The sequence below is a fragment of the Cucurbita moschata genome, unplaced genomic scaffold (genome assembly GCF_002738365.1).
Source record: "Cucurbita moschata cultivar Rifu unplaced genomic scaffold, Cmos_1.0 Cmo_Scf00044, whole genome shotgun sequence".
Classification (NCBI taxonomy): domain Eukaryota; kingdom Viridiplantae; phylum Streptophyta; class Magnoliopsida; order Cucurbitales; family Cucurbitaceae; genus Cucurbita; species Cucurbita moschata.
In genome coordinates, this window is record NW_019268560.1 from 1205135 (window position 1) to 1216302 (window position 11168).

Below are 11168 nucleotides of genomic sequence, written 5' to 3' on the forward strand. Positions count from 1 at the left end.
TCGGGGGCGTGCATGAAGTAGGTTGGAGACTCGGGGGCGTGCATGAAGTAGGTTGGAGACTCGGGGGCGTGCATGAAGTAGGTTGGAGACTCGGGGGCGTGCATGAAGTAGGTTGGAGACTCGGGGGCGTGCATGAAGTAGGTTGGAGACTCGGGGGCGTGCATGAAGTAGGTTGGAGACTCGGGGGCGTGCATGAAGTAGGTTGGAGACTCGGGGGCGTGCATGAAGTAGGTTGGAGACTCGGGGGCGTGCATGAAGTAGGTTGGAGACTCGGGGGCGTGCATGAAGTAGGTTGGAGACTCGGGGGCGTGCATGAAGTAGGTTGGAGACTCGGGGGCGTGCATGAAGTAGGTTGGAGACTCGGGGGCGTGCATGAAGTAGGTTGGAGACTCGGGGGCGTGCATGAAGTAGGTTGGAGACTCGGGGGCGTGCATGAAGTAGGTTGGAGACTCGGGGGCGTGCATGAAGTAGGTTGGAGACTCGGGGGCGTGCATGAAGTAGGTTGGAGACTCGGGGGCGTGCATGAAGTAGGTTGGAGACTCGGGGGCGTGCATGAAGTAGGTTGGAGACTCGGGGGCGTGCATGAAGTAGGTTGGAGACTCGGGGGCGTGCATGAAGTAGGTTGGAGACTCGGGGGCGTGCATGAAGTAGGTTGGAGACTCGGGGGCGTGCATGAAGTAGGTTGGAGACTCGGGGGCGTGCATGAAGTAGGTTGGAGACTCGGGGGCGTGCATGAAGTAGGTTGGAGACTCGGGGGCGTGCATGAAGTAGGTTGGAGACTCGGGGGCGTGCATGAAGTAGGTTGGAGACTCGGGGGCGTGCATGAAGTAGGTTGGAGACTCGGGGGCGTGCATGAAGTAGGTTGGAGACTCGGGGGCGTGCATGAAGTAGGTTGGAGACTCGGGGGCGTGCATGAAGTAGGTTGGAGACTCGGGGGCGTGCATGAAGTAGGTTGGAGACTCGGGGGCGTGCATGAAGTAGGTTGGAGACTCGGGGGCGTGCATGAAGTAGGTTGGAGACTCGGGGGCGTGCATGAAGTAGGTTGGAGACTCGGGGGCGTGCATGAAGTAGGTTGGAGACTCGGGGGCGTGCATGAAGTAGGTTGGAGACTCGGGGGCGTGCATGAAGTAGGTTGGAGACTCGGGGGCGTGCATGAAGTAGGTTGGAGACTCGGGGGCGTGCATGAAGTAGGTTGGAGACTCGGGGGCGTGCATGAAGTAGGTTGGAGACTCGGGGGCGTGCATGAAGTAGGTTGGAGACTCGGGGGCGTGCATGAAGTAGGTTGGAGACTCGGGGGCGTGCATGAAGTAGGTTGGAGACTCGGGGGCGTGCATGAAGTAGGTTGGAGACTCGGGGGCGTGCATGAAGTAGGTTGGAGACTCGGGGGCGTGCATGAAGTAGGTTGGAGACTCGGGGGCGTGCATGAAGTAGGTTGGAGACTCGGGGGCGTGCATGAAGTAGGTTGGAGACTCGGGGGCGTGCATGAAGTAGGTTGGAGACTCGGGGGCGTGCATGAAGTAGGTTGGAGACTCGGGGGCGTGCATGAAGTAGGTTGGAGACTCGGGGGCGTGCATGAAGTAGGTTGGAGACTCGGGGGCGTGCATGAAGTAGGTTGGAGACTCGGGGGCGTGCATGAAGTAGGTTGGAGACTCGGGGGCGTGCATGAAGTAGGTTGGAGACTCGGGGGCGTGCATGAAGTAGGTTGGAGACTCGGGGGCGTGCATGAAGTAGGTTGGAGACTCGGGGGCGTGCATGAAGTAGGTTGGAGACTCGGGGGCGTGCATGAAGTAGGTTGGAGACTCGGGGGCGTGCATGAAGTAGGTTGGAGACTCGGGGGCGTGCATGAAGTAGGTTGGAGACTCGGGGGCGTGCATGAAGTAGGTTGGAGACTCGGGGGCGTGCATGAAGTAGGTTGGAGACTCGGGGGCGTGCATGAAGTAGGTTGGAGACTCGGGGGCGTGCATGAAGTAGGTTGGAGACTCGGGGGCGTGCATGAAGTAGGTTGGAGACTCGGGGGCGTGCATGAAGTAGGTTGGAGACTCGGGGGCGTGCATGAAGTAGGTTGGAGACTCGGGGGCGTGCATGAAGTAGGTTGGAGACTCGGGGGCGTGCATGAAGTAGGTTGGAGACTCGGGGGCGTGCATGAAGTAGGTTGGAGACTCGGGGGCGTGCATGAAGTAGGTTGGAGACTCGGGGGCGTGCATGAAGTAGGTTGGAGACTCGGGGGCGTGCATGAAGTAGGTTGGAGACTCGGGGGCGTGCATGAAGTAGGTTGGAGACTCGGGGGCGTGCATGAAGTAGGTTGGAGACTCGGGGGCGTGCATGAAGTAGGTTGGAGACTCGGGGGCGTGCATGAAGTAGGTTGGAGACTCGGGGGCGTGCATGAAGTAGGTTGGAGACTCGGGGGCGTGCATGAAGTAGGTTGGAGACTCGGGGGCGTGCATGAAGTAGGTTGGAGACTCGGGGGCGTGCATGAAGTAGGTTGGAGACTCGGGGGCGTGCATGAAGTAGGTTGGAGACTCGGGGGCGTGCATGAAGTAGGTTGGAGACTCGGGGGCGTGCATGAAGTAGGTTGGAGACTCGGGGGCGTGCATGAAGTAGGTTGGAGACTCGGGGGCGTGCATGAAGTAGGTTGGAGACTCGGGGGCGTGCATGAAGTAGGTTGGAGACTCGGGGGCGTGCATGAAGTAGGTTGGAGACTCGGGGGCGTGCATGAAGTAGGTTGGAGACTCGGGGGCGTGCATGAAGTAGGTTGGAGACTCGGGGGCGTGCATGAAGTAGGTTGGAGACTCGGGGGCGTGCATGAAGTAGGTTGGAGACTCGGGGGCGTGCATGAAGTAGGTTGGAGACTCGGGGGCGTGCATGAAGTAGGTTGGAGACTCGGGGGCGTGCATGAAGTAGGTTGGAGACTCGGGGGCGTGCATGAAGTAGGTTGGAGACTCGGGGGCGTGCATGAAGTAGGTTGGAGACTCGGGGGCGTGCATGAAGTAGGTTGGAGACTCGGGGGCGTGCATGAAGTAGGTTGGAGACTCGGGGGCGTGCATGAAGTAGGTTGGAGACTCGGACCCGACCAATCCCGATAGAGTTCATAATATTTGGTTTGGTTTTTTTTTTGTTTTCTTTTAGCCTTTTATAATTTTTATTATTTAAATAACATATTAAATATGATTATGTGGTATTTGAATTAAATTATTTAGAGTACATCTATAAGAAATGATTATTAAGAAAAATAAAAGAATTTTATTAACATATTTACTTCGAAAGTCACGTGAAATGCACGTTTTTTTGGTTTACTACTCGACTAAAAAATTGTTATAATTTTAAATTTCCAAACAAAAAGATTTATTTTTTTCAGTAACCAATAGAAAATTAGATGTCTTTTTTTTTTTTTTAATATAATTTATCAATAAAATAATTCTTAATGTATTAAAAATAAAGAAACAATTTTCAAAATGTGGATGTAAAATAAATTAAAAAGGAAAAAAAAGTGATGGGTGATGATAATCATCATATATTAATATTAAAGTTAAATGTAAATAGAAAAAATTACGATAATCGTAGGAGACAAACCTAACCATCGACCTTAAAGCTACAATAGTTATCGAGGGCTTTATTCTACCGAGCAATTGAATATTACATAATAGTTTCATTATTAATCAAACCGAATGTACAATAAGTATTGTTGATTGAAAACTTTGGACATGAAAAACGATCTTGATTTTTCTGTTTTAATAATAAATTTGTATTTTAAAGAAAGAGATAACTTGCAAACAAGAAAACTTGAACACCATGTCGTGATTATCACATAGACTCTTATGTTTTTAGAGGGAGCAAAGAGTGCATCAAGTAAGAGTTCGAGTAAGAGATTGGAGTGACCTTTCTCGGAGTTATAAAGAAGTGGATATGTTTGAACTGTGTGATGACATTGTATGCTAGATTCAGGTGAATGTGTGCATGATCTATGCTTACTTGATTAATAGGAATATGTCTTTACTAAACCAGCATGAACGTTTAGATCATGATTTATGTGCACTAGGTGATAGATAAAATATCTCCCTAGTGAGGCATGCATGAATCATAACAAGTTTAGGGCGTATAACCTGAGTGTTATGTAATGTCTTAGGTCAATATATTCTTGGTATACTGAGAACCCTAAGATCGTGAGAGATGATCAGAGGCACCCTGAGATTTGGCTTAGCCACGAGGAGCTAACCTCGAGTGACCTAGAAATGAAAGTTGTGACCTAATTTGCCTAGATGCCCTAAAACCTAATAAATCTCCACGGCACTCAAGGAGAACTACAAGAACTTATAAGATTGATGGTAACACGAACGGAACTATTAGATGAATCACTGTGTCACGACCCAATATTTTACTACGGACCGTGACTAATGACACACGCGAATGCACAAAGTGATTTAAATATGAAATAGAGAAAATCATTTAATTCCAATAAGGTTTTTGAACGACAAACAAACAGAACCCTTAACAGTTTGGAAATAAATTTCGAAAGAATGCAAATACGAAATAAAGACTAGACTGACGCCCCGGGACAACCCATTACTCTGTGACAATCCCCGTCTCCATCAAGACCCGCCCTTGACCGACGTCTTGCGCTCCTAAAAAAGGAAAACATAGCAAGGATGCGTATAAAAGAATTATACTCAGTAAGCCCCCTACTTGTAGGCTCTCTTCGCATCCTAACTTAACAGGTTCCCACGGTGGCTTAATTCGGTTCTAGGACATCTGGTTCTAATCTTAGTCCATTGGGGCTTGCCCCTTGGGTTTCCCTGGTTCATCGTCCTTTCGTTAGACACTCAGATAATTCACCCAATACACTCATAAGAATCAATCTGACTAATCTCATTCATGGAGAGCTAATCTAAGGCAAAGGTACTAGCATGTATGCAATCCAAGCGAATCCTACAAGTATTTATTCCTAAATACTGGGGGGTGACTTACCTGGTTGATGTGTGCCTTTTTGCTAGCGTTTCTATGCCCGTGAAGTGTCCAAAAATACTGATTTCCTTCAATTAGGTTCCTATTCACATAAAACAGCATTAGAACTAGAACCGGTATAACAATCAGGCAAACAAAGGAAAAACAGGCCAAAACGGGCGTTTCACGCGCGTTCATGTGCCGGCAGTGCCCCGACCACACATGAGGAAGTGCGCTAGTCGTAGGCCGCACGCGCGGCAGCTTCTGTGTAGTCATGGGTCGACCGGTCCGGTTCGGCTCGGGTTTGCGCTTCAGCTTGGGCTTTGCAAGCGACATGTGTCGTTGTCTCATTGGAGCTGCGTTGCTTCAGTCGACGATCGACGCGTGTCTGGCGCCTGTCGCGCTGCCCTCCGTCGCTCACCGGCTGGCTCCTTTTTTTTTCATCTATGTCCTCTACAATCCGTAACACAGAGTCCCATTTCTGATTTTCATATCTTTTGATTCGTAGTTCGGATCGATATGATTTCTTCAGCAAGGTTCTAGATCGTGTTACGGGCTATGTCTTGGTATTTTTTCTTAATTTTTTGCTTAACTACTAGACGAGTTAAGAGCGTCGGAATTTTGCATACCGTTCTCAGACAATTCTCGGATCTCCACCTTCGGGTTGAGATTTTGGCCAAACTTCTTCGCAGATCGGGTGTAGAGTTGTTCCTAGGTGAATAAATCAACATTTTAGGACTTGATTCACGTAGGAAAAGCTCAGATGTGAAAATGTCGTTCAGAACCTTACCTCACGAATCGTTCTTGGATCTTGACGGAGCGTCGACCTTGCTAGCCTATCGGTCCTTGTACAGGTCTCGTCTGAAGGTGGATTTCGACAGTGGTCTGATGAACTTCACGACGACTCATTTCTGTTTCCTCTCGGTTTTCTCTCTAACTTTCTCTTTCTTTTGCAGGAGGATTGATGAGGTTTTCCTTGAACCCCTATTATGGCGGGAGGGGCAAAATGACATTTTTGCCCATTGTTGACTCAACCTTTTTGTTTTTTTTCTTTTTTCGTTACAAACTCTCCCTTCCTTAGGAACTTTCGTCCCCGAGAGTGGATATCTCTTGGAAGAGTTCGGGATAAACTCTCCTCACGTCCTCTTCTCATTTCGAGGTTGCCTCTTCCTCACGGTGGTTACCCCATGAGACCTTTACCAAGGGAATATCTTTGTTGCACAATCGCCTAGTGTCTCGAGCCAAAATTCTGCTAGGCTTCTCCTCGTAAGACAGATCTTTCCGAAGAGGAAGCATCTCATGAACAATTAAATGAGTAGGGTCTGGAGTGTACTTTCGCAGCATGGATACATGGAACACATTGTGCACGACGACAAGGTTCGGTGGCAGGACAATTCTGTAAGCCACAACCCTAAGTCTTTCTAGAATCTCGAAGGGGCCTATGAACCTTGGGCTTAATTTTCCCCTCTTTCTGAATCTCAACACCCTCTTCATAGGGGCTATCTTCAGGAACACGTGGTCACCCACCTCAAATTCGAGGTCCCTTCTACGCAAATCTGCATAGCTTTTCTGTCAGCTCTATACGGTGAGTATTCTCTGCTTGATTTTCTGCACTGTTGCGTTGGTGACCTAAACCAACTCTGGTCCCAGTAGTTTCTGCGTGCCTACCTCTTCCCAAAACACTGGTGTTCAACACCTATGCCCATACAGTGCCTCAAAGGGGGTCATCTGGATGGTCGCTTGATAACTATTATTGTAGGCAAACTCTATCAAAGACAAATGTTCGTCCCAACACCCAGAGAAATCTAAGGAACAGCATCGCAACATATCCTCTAAGATCTGGTTCAGCCTTTCGGTCTGTCTATCCATTTGAGGATGGAACGTTGTACTGAACCTCAACTGAGTTCCTAGTGCTTTCGGTCTGTCTATCCATTTGAGGATGGAACGTTGTACTGAACCTCAACTGAGTTCCTAGTGCTTTCTGGAGACTTTTCCAAAACTGAGAGGTGAACCTGGTGTCCCGGTCTGATACTATGGATACTGATATCCCGTGCATGCGTACTATCTCCTTGATATATAACTGAGCCCACCGATCCACTCGATATGTGGACTTTCCTAGAATGAAGTGGGCCGTCTTGGTTAGTCTGTCTACAACTACCCAGATGATGTTGAAACCTTGCTTTGTCTTTGGCAAACCCGAGATGAAATTCATACAGACTGCTTCCCATTTTCACTGAGGAACGTTCAGGGCTGTAGCAGTCCTGCTGGGCGCTGCCTCGGGGCCTTCACCTGCTGGCAGGTCAAGCAACGGCTTACGAAATCTGCTATGTCCCTCTTCATTCCAGACCACCAATAGTATCTTTTCAGATCCTAATACATCTTCGTACTTCCAGGGTGGAACGTATAAGATGTATCATGGGCTTTGGTCATAATATCTTTTAAGATTCTCTCGTCTCAGGGGATGCACAGACGGTTTTGCCACAGTAGGCCTTCGTCTGAGAAGATAGAATACCCTGCTGGTCTCTCTGTCTCAGTTTAACTTCACACTTTATTGAGGTGTTCATCAGACCTCTGAGCGTCGATAATTTTCTTTCGTAGGGTGGGCTATAAGGTCAACTATGCCATCTGAATAGTACCACCTTTAACCACCACGTCTATCCTAGCCCTCTTCATCTCATCTTGTAGTCTTTCCTGCGTGGTGATCATCGCAGAAGTATGCACAGCCTTCCTACTCAATGCATCAGCTACAATGTTGGCTTTGCCTGGATGGTACAAGATCTCTATGTCATAATCCTTTACCAGTTCCAACCATCGCCTTTGTTTCATATTGAGCTCCTTCTGCTTGAACAAGTACTTAAGTCTCTTATGATCGGTGAAGACTTGTACTTTTGCCCCATATAGGTAATATGCCACGTTTTTTGAGCAAATACTACCGCTACTAACTCGAGGTCATGCGTGGGGTAGTTTCGTTTATATTTCTTCAGTTGTCGAGAAGCATACGCTATCACCTTACCCTTCTGCATGAGCACACATGATCGCTTGTGGATGTATATAATAAAATGATGTAAAATTCACAAGAATAAATGCAAGTATACACTATCACAAGTAGCAAGTAATAAGTAAATTATCAATTCCACAGGGAACCTATCTTTTTGGTTAATTTTATCGCTGGAAATTAAGTGAGTTTTTGGGTAACATTCAAATGGGTGTTGGAGATTTTAACTATTTAAATGAAACTAAAACAGAGTACCACTGCTGTAAAAAGAAAACAGAAAATGAGGAGAAAATCAACTATAATGAGGAAGGTTCGGCTAAGAGAGATTAAATAGATAAGTTGTTGAGTTTTGTGGTAGATTTTAGTTCCTTTTAATAGATTCTTAAGCCCACTTTTGAGAGTCATGAATGGTGATTATTTCTATAATCGTTGTAATTTCTATTAACAAGGCTCTAGAAGAAGAATTATTCCTAACCCTTCTATTACCCTTCAAGTCTCCTTGCTATGGAACTAGAGTATTAAAGAGGATTTCATTGCTCCCTCTCTTCTCCCGAATAAGAGAACAACTATGTATGTAAAGTAGCTAATTAAACATACATGTAAATTATTGACAACAACTCTTTAATAAACTAAAATCATACCGTCAACATACTTAAACTATATAAAACTCTTTCGCCTCCCCTATTAGGTTTAGCTCTCCATACAAACTGAATTAAACAGAGGAATCCACATCTTCATCATGTAAAATTGATGAAATAAGGAAAGAGAATAAGGAAATAGAGAGTTATCCCGGTTTGTTGCCGTTCGTCAATGGAAGTTTCCTTCTCTCTCACGTCCACCTCTTTGCCCTAATCAATCCTTGTTGGTCTCCTTTTCCTTCTGCTGTCAACAGCTGCTGGATTAGAGTTTTCTTCTTCTCTGGTTTCACAGCAGTTCACTGCAACAGAGGCTGCTGCTGTGTAATTCGATTTTCTCCCCCAAAGTGTGGCTGTCTTACTCTTGGTCTTTCTTTTCCATTTATATTGAGCATGGGTTCCCCTTTAGGGCTGAAAAGAAATAAGTAATACACATAGGATGTTCCTCATTGGGTAGTCAATGACCCACTTGGACTGCTGACGTGAATTTATCATTTCCATGTCATCTCTCATTTGTTTCCAAATTTGCTACTCCCACATGGTTTAACATAAATGTCTGAAATTTTACCACATAACTCAATTAAATATATAATTAAGATTGATTTATGCCAAATCATATTTTTTTCACGTTGGATTGCAATGAACGATTTCATGCTCACTAAGTAGAATAAATGGGGTTATAAATGAGAAAATGGTGAATAAGAGTGCAATATTAACTACAAAAAGACTTGCTATGACTCTATTTTAGATAGTTATCAACACACCCTAAACCTTTCCCTGATGCATCACTGTACACCACGAGATTACCTGACCCGTCTGGAACTGTAAGGACTGGTGCGGTTACCAACCTCTTCTTGAGTTCCTAGAAACTCTATTATGTAATAATCAAAAATTTTTTTTGGATATGATGTATTTTTGTATTTAAATAATAATAATAATAATAATAATAATAATTTGTAAATAAATAAATAAATCAATAAATAAAAGGGACAGCAGCAGCTTCAAGCTGCTGCCATGGAGAAAGGAGGAATTGACAGATGGGTTAAGGAGGAAAAGGAAATAAGCTGGAGGTGTTGGAGCTTTCATGAGTTGGCGAAGTGTGGTGGAAACCGTTGTGGGAGCCTGAAGAAAAGGGGAAAGAAAAAGAAAGAAAACAGAGGAAGAGAGAAAGCAAAAACAGAGAAGAAGAAACTTACCCATGTGTTCGGAAATTCGAAGGATTCTTCAGCGATTGTTGTGGTAGTGTGTAAACGTGAGGATGGGGGAATGAGTGTGATGATTTTTAGCAATTGAAGCTCCAGATTTAAGTCGATTAAAGCGTTTATTCGAAGGTAACGAAAACTCATATCACCGAACTTATAAACCTTGATATCTTGGTTCATATTGTATAATAAGTTATGAAATAGGGCTTGTTAGAATTGTAATAAGGAGATCTATAAATTTGTAGAAGGAATCAGGATGAAATTCGAATAGTAGAAGGAGGATATGGCTTCGGGATATAGTAGGTATTAACAGAAAAGATGGGAAAATTTCAGAAAACGCAAGGAAGAAGAAGAAGCGTGTGCACTACACGCAGGCGCGTGAGGGGCCGTGACTGGGTGTACGACTGGGCGTGCTCCTGGCGCGTGGGACAGACACACCGAGGATGTGAGGGCGCGTGAAGCATCATTTCGGTTCCCAGTTTGTCCCGTTCGATTCGTTTTGACCTGTTTTACCTAGATTGACCTATACTTACCTTGAAAATGGTGAAATATAGGTCTAATTGGAAGAAATTGTGTTGAAATACCTTATTAAATGTACATTCAAGAGAGAAAGGGATTCGAAACCAGGTAAGTAGCATATCGATCTTTGAACTAGTTCTTAACTTGTTTTACAACATGTGAGTATGTTGTTTACCTGATTAAGAGCTTAGTATGTTATGACGAGCTTTGATGATATTGACTGTTTATTGTATTTTGTGATTGCTTGCCTGTGATGTAAGCATGATATAAATGATTGCCAGAATGTTCTATGAGTTGAACACGATACATGTATGAAAGCATGCAGTAAATGTGAGTACGTTATGACTTTGAGATATGCTTATTGGTTGTTGAGCTATGGCTTATTTATATGAGTATGATAGTCTACTAATTCCCGCGGAGTTCCTGGCCAACGCGCTGTGTGCTAAGTCAAGGAGCATGAGTACTCCTGACCGTTGGTATATGAGATAAACAGGCCGCCAGAGCAATTAGTAGACAGGCCGTATTTGACCGAGAGCGAGTCTTACATACGAGTCCGAAAATTCTAGATAAGTATATCAAAAGAGAGTCAGTAACCTAAACTAGAGATAGCTGAGATACCTCATTAATGAATAGATGACCCTAGTAAGAGAAACTAGGAGTCAATGATGAATAAAACTTAAAAACATTTGCTATGCTAAGCTGGAGGTATCTGAGATACCTCATTAATGAATAGATGACTCTAGTAAGAGAAACTAGAAGTCAATGACGAATAAAATTTAAAAACACCTGGAAAGATTAGTTAAGAATTCATGAAAGATAAAGTTGGCTACTTACTGGGTAATTTAATTACTCATCAAAATTATTTTTAACTTTTCTTTC